Below are 11,624 nucleotides of genomic sequence, written 5' to 3'. Positions count from 1 at the left end.
AAGTCTTGATTTAAAAGAGGTGAGTGTTGGAGCAGACCTGCAATTTTCAGGGAGTTTGTTCCAAATATGTGGCGCAACAAGGAAGGACTAAAGGACTGGACAAATGCAAGCCACTTGCTGAAGGTTCATGAGGATAGCCGGGAGCACAATACCCACATGGCAACATGGAAGGAGTTGGAGGTCGTTTTGCAAAGCAGCTGACAATAGATAAGAGAGAGACGGCACTCTGAGGCTGAGAGATAATATGTTTGCACAATGCCTTATTTATATTGTATTTTTATCACTTGTTTCTTTCCTCAGTTTTTATTTGGTGTGATATTTTTGATTTAAAAGAAATAAAATCTTGAATATATACATGCAGTTTTTGTGTGAGTGTATGAACAATGATTGTGAAATTGACTGCGATGCAAGAGGGCGCCACCTAAGATTTTGCCTAGGGCACCAAATTACTCAGGACCGGCACTGTATTGAACCCACAGTAATGTTATCAATATTATCATTATTAGCTAGCTAACAGTTGCTGGTCATTAACATACCGATACATTACGTTAATGCTGACATATAAACTGCTGATTGCCACATATGGTTTTATTTTAATTTTAAAGGCATTATTCCTATTTAAAATGTTTGGTAGATATTTTTGTTTGTTGTAATTATTCATTATTATTATTATTATTATTATTATTATTATTATTATTATTGTTATTATTATTAAATTATAATTCTTGCCTCTTTCTTAAGAAATTCTTAATGACATGGCAGCCGTGGATGGAGTCAGAACTGCAGACCCAGTTGATGGACAATGTGTTGGACAGAGGAGACTGGACCCCCAAACACCCTGAGTACCGACCCAGATGATGTCCAACTGACACCATCCAGCCCAGCAGCACTGCAGGGACTCCTGCTCAGCCTGTTACTGTCCATCATCTCTAACTGTTTTAATATTGTTTTCAATAATAATTGGTTTTGTTGATAGTTAATAATAATCTGTAAATAGTTATTTATGCTGTTATTTTGTAAATAGTTGTAAATGTTTAGACCTTAATAATAATAGAAAACATTAAATCCCTTGTTGTCCCTGAAAAGTAGCACTTGATGCCGTTTGCTGTTATAAATTGTACTTAAGCTGTGAATACTGAATGGAATAGACAACGTTTAGCAATAGAACAATATTTTATTTCATGAATTATATAAAATGAACAATTATGAACACATAATTTAAAAATAACTCATACATTAACTAAATAACAACAGAAATAATGTAAGGATTGTCCTCTGGAGCAGAGAAGAGCCTCTCCATCCTCTCTGCAGCCTCATGTCCTCCTTCATCCTCCCTCCTCCTCTTCCTCCTCGGCCCTGGCTGGCTCTCCTCTTCCTCATCGTCTTCATCCTCCTCCTCCTGTTCACTTGGCCCTGGTGTGTCCTCAGGGATGGAGGCAGTTAGGACAGGGGGGGAGTGGAAGGCCTCTGTTCTAACACCTCATCCATCATTGAAATCTGCAGCTACTTTGTACTTGTTCTTTAAATGGTCCACTTGTTTCTGGCCTGCTGGACTCGACCTTCCCCTGCAGGCCCATTGTTTCCACAACTGTTCTGAACACAGAGAGAAGCAAGAGATAAGTATGAGGGGCCGTACAAGACATAATTCATTCTGGCCTGCTCACACACACACATTCTCCTCTCACATACATATATTTTATCTTATACACACATATATTCTCCTTTCACACACATACATTCTCATGTCACATACATATATTTTCACTCTTGCGTACACATATATTCTCCTTTCACACATATACATTCTCCTTTCACGCGCATACATTCTCCTTTCACCTTTCACGCACATACATTCTCATTTCACCTTTCATGCACATACATTCTCCTTTCACACACACACCTACATTCTCCTTTCACGCACATACATTCTCCTTTCACGCACATATATTATTTTCATTTTTCATGTAAAGGAAAATATGTGTTTATATATATCTGAAGAAAATATATGGATGTAAAAGAAGATATGTGTGTGTAAGAGAAGAATATATGGGTGTGAGATAAGAATATATTTGTGTGAGAGAAGAATATGTGTGTGTGAGAATAGAATGTGTGTGTGAGAGAGGAGAATATAGGTGTGTGTGAGAGAAAGTGAAAATCTCCCGTCAACCGGAAGTAGGAAGTAAAAACGTAAATGAGGAAAAATGACGTGTGTGTGCATCGTCTCACGGCTGCATCAATGCAGTTATACTCTCAGAAAGCAATGGGTTTTTACACCAAATTCAATGCAGTCAGAAATGCTCACTTCCTGGCTCTTGAATAAGAAGTTTGGCTGGCTGTTTTTCTGTGTTCACGCAAGACCAAAACACAGAGAGAGAACAGTACAGTCTATGTTGCTGGCTGAATAGCCCCCCACCTTGAAGAACAGAGGAGCTGAGTGGATTCACTTCAGTTTAAATGGAAATAACCCCACAGCTGGAAAACTCTGACATGTGTGTGAAATCTACTGCAGACTGCTTTCATGTGGCAGTACAAAGAAGGTTTAATGAAGATCAAGGATTGATTGATGCTCACTTCAAACTTGGAAGCTGTAAGTTTTGCCCTTTCTTATGATGCTTTACTGTTTATTTTTCATGTTAGCCTGTTGAGCCTGGCATCAACACTGTCCGCGGCTAACCTGGCTAATTTAGCATCGCTGGGGGACAGCTAAAGGAGGATGAGGTGGTGTGTAAAATGTCTGTATGAGTTTTAAGTTACGTGAACATGAGCAGTAGAGGTGTATAAGTTATATAATTTAGCAGCTAACGTAAGTTACTGTGCATGGCATCACAGACAGCTAAGCCGTTAGCCTCGTTGTGTCTCTCCCAGGCACAACACTATTAGCCAAAAGGTTTTACATTGTATCAGTCTGTTAGACAGTGATAACTCCCGAGGCACGTTTTAAGATGAATGCAGGACATGAACCCATCACTACCCTCAGAATATCAGTATTGCATTTGACAATGGATTATTGAGTAAGCTAAATATCGTGAATGCTTCGATGATGTCATTCTGCATGATAATTAGCCATGTGCTTCTGTTTGTTTGAACACTGGACAGATGAAGAAAGATAAATTTGCCTCAAATTAGATTAATTTCAGATCATTTTCTGTTTATCTCCAGCACATCAGAATGAATTGTAAATGTAAATTTGCCTATGTCCTCCATCAGCCATCTGACCATGGCAATAGGGAGTGAGTTGAGTACAAGTGAGCAGGTAAGTCATGGTCAGATGGCTGATGATGGACATAAGCAGCAACAATGATTAAGACAAATACTCTAATGTAAATGAGGTGCTTGGGTGCATAAAAAAATAATCAAAATAGACTTTGTTTTAAAAAAAAATCCCCCTGCAGAGGCCAGTTTCAACAAAAAAATTATTATGGGGGGGTCTGTGTATTCTTCTGCTTGTCCCTACTGTCAACAGCTCCAAGTCTCCCCTGTTGCTGTCATGTTGTCCTGAATTGCATTATAAACAACCCAGAGCATCACTGTGAGAGTTTCAGTCACAACACAGATCATAGTCTAAAGCAAATGCTCTATTTAATCAATATCTTCCTCCATACTGGCAAACAATGATTTGTAATCATTTTTTTGCTAACTGTTTGCTGCTGTTGCATATTTTTTAGGTGATTTTGGAGTAAACTGTAACTGTTCTGCACACAGGCCAACATACCACTACAAGACCGACCCTGCAGACACCACCACATCTTTGACAGAGTTGACAAACATGTTGTGAGTTACTCAAATATCCCTTCATTTCTGTATATATATTTATTAGTTGCCTGTTTATTCGCGTAAACTAACACAGTCTAATTCAGTGTTTGAACTCTCTCTGTAATATTATTTTCAGGCTCAGTGGCAGTCAGTCCTGTCTCTCAGACAGTCTTAAGTGATGTGGAGATGCTCAGCCATCACTACTGAGGCCTTCAACAGTGTAATCCTGTCATTCTGCATAAAAGCATGGTAGGTGCAACTACTGACAATATTCAAAGAAACAGAGAACACGACCATGTTCAAATAAAACAGGGATAATACTTTTAGTGCTCAAAATAATTCACATACCTACACTAAAATAAACATACTATTAATGTTTCCAAATGTCACAACACTTTTGCAGGCCTGCCACATCAACAAAGAGTGATCCTTACAGAAGGACAATTGAACAAAGAAAGTATTTCAATGTAATTGTCAACAACATGTTGTTGTCATTTGGGTTTTAATACTGTAATCACCTTGACTTTAGTACTGAGATCACTATACCACTACATGCTTCTCCTTCATTCAAAACCAAATTTATGCAGTTGTTATGTGCATGGTTGCGACTGATTAATCATGACCGTATAATATAAGTAACAGTGGTTCTGCCATATTTTACAGATCATCAGAGTGACCTGATGATGCTGTGTTTGAGGTTTTCCTGGACCCCGCCAGACTCTCCTTGCAGTATGAGAAACCATCAGAGGAGGAAGGTATTGTTGGGCGGATGTTGCTTCAGTCAAGCAAAAGCTGTCAAGAACAAAATCATAGCAAGAAATCTGTCATTGTATTATTAATGCAGACTCCCTGTCAGGGGGGCCACAGGGGGGTCCAGACTCAGAGTTACGGGGGCACTGGCCCCTGTTGCCCCCCCCCAGAACCGCCCCTGCCTCATTAGCATTGAACAAAGTGATTAGTTTTTAATGAAAGTTTTTGTCTTCTTTGAATTCAACACTAAGGGCACTGTGGCATTAGAGAAAAGAAAGTCTGGAAAGAGTTTTGCCATTAATCCTTTAAGAAATAATGACTCTGTAAGCATCACACATCAAACTTATTATTGTGTTGACAGATCACAATATATTGTATTGAATATTCGGTATGGTATTTTGAAAAGGGTATCACACAATCTGCAGGTTTGACACACATTTTAAAGCATAAATCAGGGTTGATATCCTTAAACGCTTGAATCTTAATGTGGTGTTTTCAGAGTTTGAAACCACTTGAAATTGTAACTGCATTACTTTCATAAAAATAGTTTCATAGTGGCTCGGCCAGGTTCTACAGGATGCCAGGTCTATAGATTGGTTACACAGTTTTGAACAAAATGTTTGGGTTTTCCTTTAATTTTTCATCCTTTTGTGCTGTCACATAATTTTCGTTTTCTGAAGGAAACTGAATCAAAGGCTGCTGGATTTATTTGTATGTATTTCAAGTACATATAAACAAATCCAGTTGCTTTCAATTCAGTTTCCTTGATATATCTATGACCTGGATGAGAGTATTCACAGGCAAAACTTTGGTTGATTATACAGTGAAGAAAATAAGTATTTGAACACCCTGCTATTTTGCAAGTTCTCCCACTTAGAAATCATGGAGGGGTCTGAAATTTTCATGGTAGGTGCATGTCCACTGTGTGAGAGATAATCTAAAAAGAAAAATCCAGAAATCACAATCTATGATTTTCTAACAATTTATTCGTGTGATACAACTGAAAATAAGTATTTGAACACCAACGTTAATATTTGGTAGAGTAGCCTTTGTTTGCAATTACAGAGGTCAAACGTTTCCTGTAGTTCTTCACCAGGTTTGCACAGACTGCAGGAGGGATTTTGGCCCACTCCTCCACACAGATCTTCTCTAGATCAGTCAGGTTTCTGGGCTGTCGCTGAGAAACACGGAGTTTCAGCTCCCTCCAAAGATTTTCAATTGGATTTAGGTCTGCGGACTGGCTAGGCCACTCCAGAACCTTGATATGCTTCTTACGAAGCCACTCCTTGGTTTTCCTGGCTGTGTGCTTTGGGTCATTGTCATGTTGGAAGATCCAGCCACGACTCATCTTCAATGATCTGACTGAGGGAAAGAGGTCGTTCCCCAAAATCTCACAATACATGGCTGCAGTCATCCTCTCCTTAATACAGTACAGTCGTCCTGTCCCATGAGCAGAAAAACACCCCCAAAGCATGATGCTACCACCCCCATGCTTCACAGTAGGGATGGTGTTCTTGGGATGGTACGCATCATTCTTCTTCCTCCAAACACACTTAGTGGAATTATGACCAAAAAGGTCCATTTTGGTCTCATCTGACCACAAAACTTTCTCCCATGACTCCTCTGGATCATCCAAATGGTCATTGGAAAACTTAAGACGGGCCTTAACATGTGCTGGTTTAAGCAGGGGAACCTTCCGTGCCATGCATGATTTCAAACCATGACGTCTTAGTGTATTACCAATAGTGACCATGGAAACGGTGGTCCCAGCTCTTTTCAGGTCATTGACCAAGTCCTGCCGTGTAGTTCTGGGCTGATTCCTCACCTTTCTTAGCATCATTGAGACCCCACGAGGTGATATCTTGCATGGGGCTCCACTCCGATTGAGATTGACCGTCATGTTTAGCTTCTTCCATTTTCTAATGATTGCTCCAACAGTGGACCTTTTTTCACCAAGCTGCTTGGCAATTTCTCCGTAGCCCTTTCCAGCCTTGTGGAGTTGTACAATTTTGTCTCTGGTGTCTTTGGACAGCTCTTTGCTCTTACCCATGCTGAATGTTTGGGTCTTACTGATTGTATGGGGTGGACAGGTGTCTTTATGCAGCTAACGACCTCACACAGGTGCATCTGATTCAGAATAATACAGTGGAGTGGAGGAGGACTTTTAAAGGCGGACTAACAGGTCTTTGAGGGTCAAAATTCTAGCTGATAGACAGGTGTTCAAATACTTATTTTCAGCTGTATCACACGAATAAATTATTAAAAAATCATAGATTGTGATTTCGGGATTTGTCTTTTTAGATTATCTCTCACACAGTGGACATGCACCTACCATGAAAATTTCAGACCCCTCCATTATTTCTAAGTGGGAGAACTTGCAAAATAGCAGGGTGTTCAAATACTTATTTTCTTCACTGTAGATAGGGATGTAAGGGTATGAACATTTCATACCACGGTAATAGTGACCAAAATGATCACAGTTATTGGTATACACTGGGATTTTTAAAATGTCTTCAAAATATTGAAAAAACACTGATATATTAAGTAATTTCACCAAGGTGAATATTTAAATATAGATATTATATATTAAAATAGTATCACAGGCAAAACCTTATGAAAACAACAGGCTTTCTGTCTGTCATCGTGTCATCTGCCACCAGTAGATACTGCTCCGGTCAACGGAGCTGAAATGAATGCAGCAAGAGTCGCCAAAGTCGTATTCACACGTTCAAACAGAGCTGCTGACTTAGACTAATCTGTCCCTCGGCAATCATATAGTAGCCAAAATATGTACCAAAGGAAGCAATTGTCCTCCCTCCATCATGACTTTATGACTTCAATACACAACAAACCACAAACGCACATTGCACTTTGCACTTTGCACCTGTGTAGTGAGACTTTGAGAGAAGCTCTTGTGAGTTTTTCACACCGTGGTTCTTGACCACGGTTACCATGGTAACGGTTGCATCAAACATTTACCGCGCTGTGATTGGCTGAGAAGCACAAGCGAGACCTGGTTCTTTGTCTGGTTTCAAAAGCAGACAGCAGAAAGTTAAGAAATCCAATGAAGGACTGTAAAGTATTGATTGCTTCTCTATTCCTTGAATTTTCCACAAATCTTGGGACTGAGAGAAATCCAGATAAGGTTTGAATGTGATCACAAAGTTCTCCATACAGCCTCCCATGAACAAAAGAATCTGTAGCTTCTCCATGCAATCGTTCCACACATTGTAAGACAATAGTAAAAAACAATTATGTCATTTTCATTGCTACTTACTCCCAAAATGAAAAACTGGGGAAATAGGATGAGTTTGAATAGCATCATTGCATAGTTTTGCTGTGTCTGGCTAAGATAAGAGAGTGACTTCCTGTTTAAGGAGGGACTTCTTGTGTCCCTGAGAAAGGAGAATGTATGTGTGTGCGAGAGTGAAAATATGTGTATGTGAAAGGAGAATATATATGTTTGAAAGGAGAATGTATGTGTGTGTGAGAGTGAATGTATGTGTAGGTGGAAGGAGAATGTATGTGCATAAAAGGAGAATGTATATGTGTGAGAGGAGAATATATGTGTGTGAAAAAAGAATGTATGTGTGTGTGAGAGTGAAAATACATGTATGTGCAAGGAGAATGTATGTGTGCGAGAGTGAAAATATATGTGTGTGCAAGGAGAATGTAGGTGTGCGCGAGAGTGAAAATATAAGTATGTGAAAGGAGAATGTATGTGCCCGAGAGTGAAAATATATGTATGTGCAAGGAGAATGTATGTGTGTGAGAGTGAAAATATAAGTGTGTGAAAGGAGAATATATGTGCATAAAAGGAGAATGTATATATGTGAAAGGAGAATGTATGTGTGTTAAAGGAGAATATGTGTATGTGAGAGGAGAATGTGTGTGTGTGAGAGGGCCAGAATGAATTATGTTCTAAGAGGTGTTAACTTCATTTTAAGAAAATCTCTGATATAAATAGATGAGGCTCAGTATTGCCTAATTATAAACCCTTATATTTGAGCTTGAATGGATTTATTTAATGAAAGTATGCCAGATTAATTACTGTGTATGTCATTAGCAATGGCCAATGTTATGTAAAAAAGATTATTTATTCTTTTCTCTCTCTCTCTCTCTCCTGGGAACAAGTTAAAGATAAAACGCCAGTTGTTAAGAAGTTAAAATTTGCATGAAATATTTTGAGATAACCAAGATATTAAAATGTGAAAAAAAAGTATTTCTATAATTTCATGGGTTCTGAATGTTTTAAAAGCAGTTGAAAAGTAATTCTTATTGCGTGTGAGAGTTCATGACCTGTAAGAGTTTTTACACTTCCGAGTGACGAGGAAGAAGGAGCGGAGAGTTAATGGCGTCGAGCAGCTAACAGTGGACTGTGTGTGTTGTCAGTGTCGTGTTTTATCACTAACAGACTGTGAACTGTTGTCGGACGACGTGCTGTGAGTGTGTGAGTTGGACTCTCCATCGCAGTCGAAGTGTTTGTGTTTTATTGGACACAAAGCAAGTTCGGCTAAGCTAGCTAGCAGGAGCTAAGCTAGCTAGCAGGAGCTAGGCTAGCGGCCCGGCCATTGTCGAGAGGACGTCTGCGCGGACGGGAGGAGCTTTGCCGGGTCGCCACGAAGAATGTCGCCGACGGACGGAGCTTCGCTGCCGCAGAGGGACACGGAGGTTTATCGCTGCAAACATTTTGTTTTCACAGACTAACCTCGCCTCATAACAAGGCCGCGACCTCCTGTTAGCTCGGAGCCACGTCTGCAAGTCCAGATTTACACGATGCCGATAATGACGCCATTGTGTGTAAGTAACTGTTACTGTTTTCTCCCTCGCTTAATTTTACTGTGACTTACGTTTCTTTATTCATACCAGTCTTTTTAATTGTTTTCCAGCTGTCTGTAAGATTTACGAGACAGTACGCAGGACAACAAACAAGCAGATCTTGCATCGCAGGCGGACGCTGTGAGGAGTTCAGCTCGGAGTCGATCGAGGACAAAGAGGGTAAGATTTATTAGATTGGATCCGTTTTTGGTCAATGTGACTATTATTCTATTAAATAATAGATTTGTTGTGTCCATACGCAGTGCATCGCGCAGTACTGATCGTCTTTATTGAATATTTGTACAGCTGCTGGAAGCAAGACAGTGTGCTAGCTGAGGATGAGGTGGACCATTTGAAGTGCGCTGCCATGGACCTGATGTCTGAGGAGGAAGACGGCACAAGATGTGTCTGGATGAATTGTGCGACCTCCGTCCTTTCGCAGCCGGTGTCTGCAGAAACAGACACTTAGCCGTGCTGATTTTGGGCCTCTTGTGATCTTCCCGTTTGTTGTGTGGGCAGATTATGCTTTGTACATGCTGTGTGATTGTGTTTGTGCTAATAAAACTCTTTCTTTGAATAAACAACTCCTTCCTGGCAAATGTTCCTTTCCTCAGTAAATTCATTAATGTCATTGATGATATCATAAATATAAATGAATGAATAAATCATATAAATATAAATATATAAACATAATATATATATATATTCCCACCGGGGTTTACATTTATAATGACCCAGGGTGACCAATCACGAGTGATTTTGCTTGTTTATGAGTAGTGGTTTCATCCAATACTGAGTGAGGATATTCAAGCCAGCCCACACATTCTCTGGTCAGGCGTGGTTTCGCTGCTATTCATATGCAAATTAGAGGCGTTCGCACCTCCGGGAGCTCCGCTGACGTCATGGTTTGTTTCCGACAATTTTCGGCACAGACAAACGCCATGTTCACAGCCTGTAAATTGTCGTTAACTGCCGAAAATTGGGGAGATTTCCGGGCGTTTACGGGGCCGAAAATCCCACTTTTCATGCATTGCGAAGTGTGCAGATGTGACCGGTGTGCTTCTGCGTTGTGTTGGTTTGAATGATGCTGTGACACCGGGACCTCTTTGGAGACAATCTCCGTTTATTCTGACAAAATAGATAACAAGCAGAACCTCCATGTAAATCGTACTGTCCACTCGAGCTCCTCTCCCGCAGGAGAACTGTACAAAAGGGGCCCGCGACTACGCGGCAAAATCATTATACAGTGAACAAACAACATATTTAACAAAACATACCTAACTAAATAGATAACAAGCAGAACCTCCATGTAAATCGTACTGTCCACTCGAGCTCCTATACAAATAAAATGCAGATAAAGATATCGACAAACCCGGAAGTTAGTTCGGTTTGTCATAGAGACAAGCTAGCGATTTTCAAATGTTAAAACCACTATTTTAAAATGCAACTCTGTTAACATGTATACATTATTAGACAGGAACAGACATGACAATATCATTGAGACCAGAATTACATATAATAAACAAAGAGAAACATTAGGATGGTTCAGGATTATCAACTGAATGAAATAAGGTCACCCACCTCTCCCGCAGGAGAACTGTACAAAAGGGCAGAGGTGGGGGGCGCAGGAAGCATTTATAGTGGGGACCACAGAAGAAGAAATCAAAAAGGAGGAGCTCCGAGCTACACACACAGTCTGCTCTGGATTCGGAGGCATTTTCTTGTCAGGCAGTAACAGATTTTGTGTAGTTATATACATATTTCGTTAATGTCACAGGTTGACCCGGTTACATTCACCCCTCCAGAATTACACAAAATTCCAAAACATCAGTAAAACCAAACCTGGCCAAAATCACAAATAAACATGGCCCAAAGCAAACTAACGCAAACAGTGAGTTAAATCAGCGATATCAGCCACCCTAAAAAGGGTTAAGAGACCAGAGACCTGCTCGGCGCCTAGCAAAATCTCAGAATACTCCATAGACAAAATGAGGTGCCTTTTACACCACACAAATAGGCCACACAACACTTGGGCATCATCACAAAATAAACATTTTCATCAAAACAAAAACAAAAACAAATTTATAATGTTGGCACAATATGCATCCCATAGGAACTCTCATAGAAACATTGAATACAGCAACCAGAATCACACATGTATGACAGAGGACTGAACTTGTTCAACACCAAGAAGTGCTTCAACTTGAGTCATCGACTCAATCAAACGACATACTGGCCTAACGACTCTACCAAAATGTGAAATAAGTCTCTGACCAATATCAGATTCCCCGAGGCCAGTAGGG

The 11,624-nt window shown here is 40.1% G+C and overlaps 2 long non-coding RNA genes across 3 annotated transcripts; one reads left to right on the top strand and one right to left on the bottom strand.

The window, feature by feature from the left end:
• Positions 1-2,201: 2,201 nt before the first annotated feature.
• LOC115575603 (uncharacterized) lies at positions 2,202-4,554 on the top strand. 2 transcript variants are annotated; one of them, XR_003982699.1, is made up of 4 exons: positions 2,202-2,587; positions 3,703-3,771; positions 3,890-4,002; positions 4,417-4,554. It is a non-coding gene; the product is annotated as an uncharacterized LOC115575603 (long non-coding RNA). The 2 variants fall into 2 exon arrangements; XR_003982700.1 differs by having other exon boundaries at positions 2,510-2,587; positions 3,666-3,771.
• Positions 4,555-10,422: 5,868 nt separating this feature from the next.
• Positions 10,423-10,715, bottom strand: LOC115575610 (uncharacterized). The gene is made up of 2 exons (XR_003982706.1): positions 10,625-10,715; positions 10,423-10,475 (listed from the first exon to the last, which is right to left on the bottom strand). It is a non-coding gene; the product is annotated as an uncharacterized LOC115575610 (long non-coding RNA).
• Between the last annotated feature and the right edge of the window lie 909 nt (positions 10,716-11,624).

This window comes from Sparus aurata, chromosome 23, assembly GCF_900880675.1.
Source record: "Sparus aurata chromosome 23, fSpaAur1.1, whole genome shotgun sequence".
NCBI lineage: Eukaryota > Metazoa > Chordata > Actinopteri > Spariformes > Sparidae > Sparus > Sparus aurata.
The sequence above is the reverse complement of the archived record's forward strand: the minus strand, read 5'-3'. Positions and strand labels throughout refer to the sequence as shown.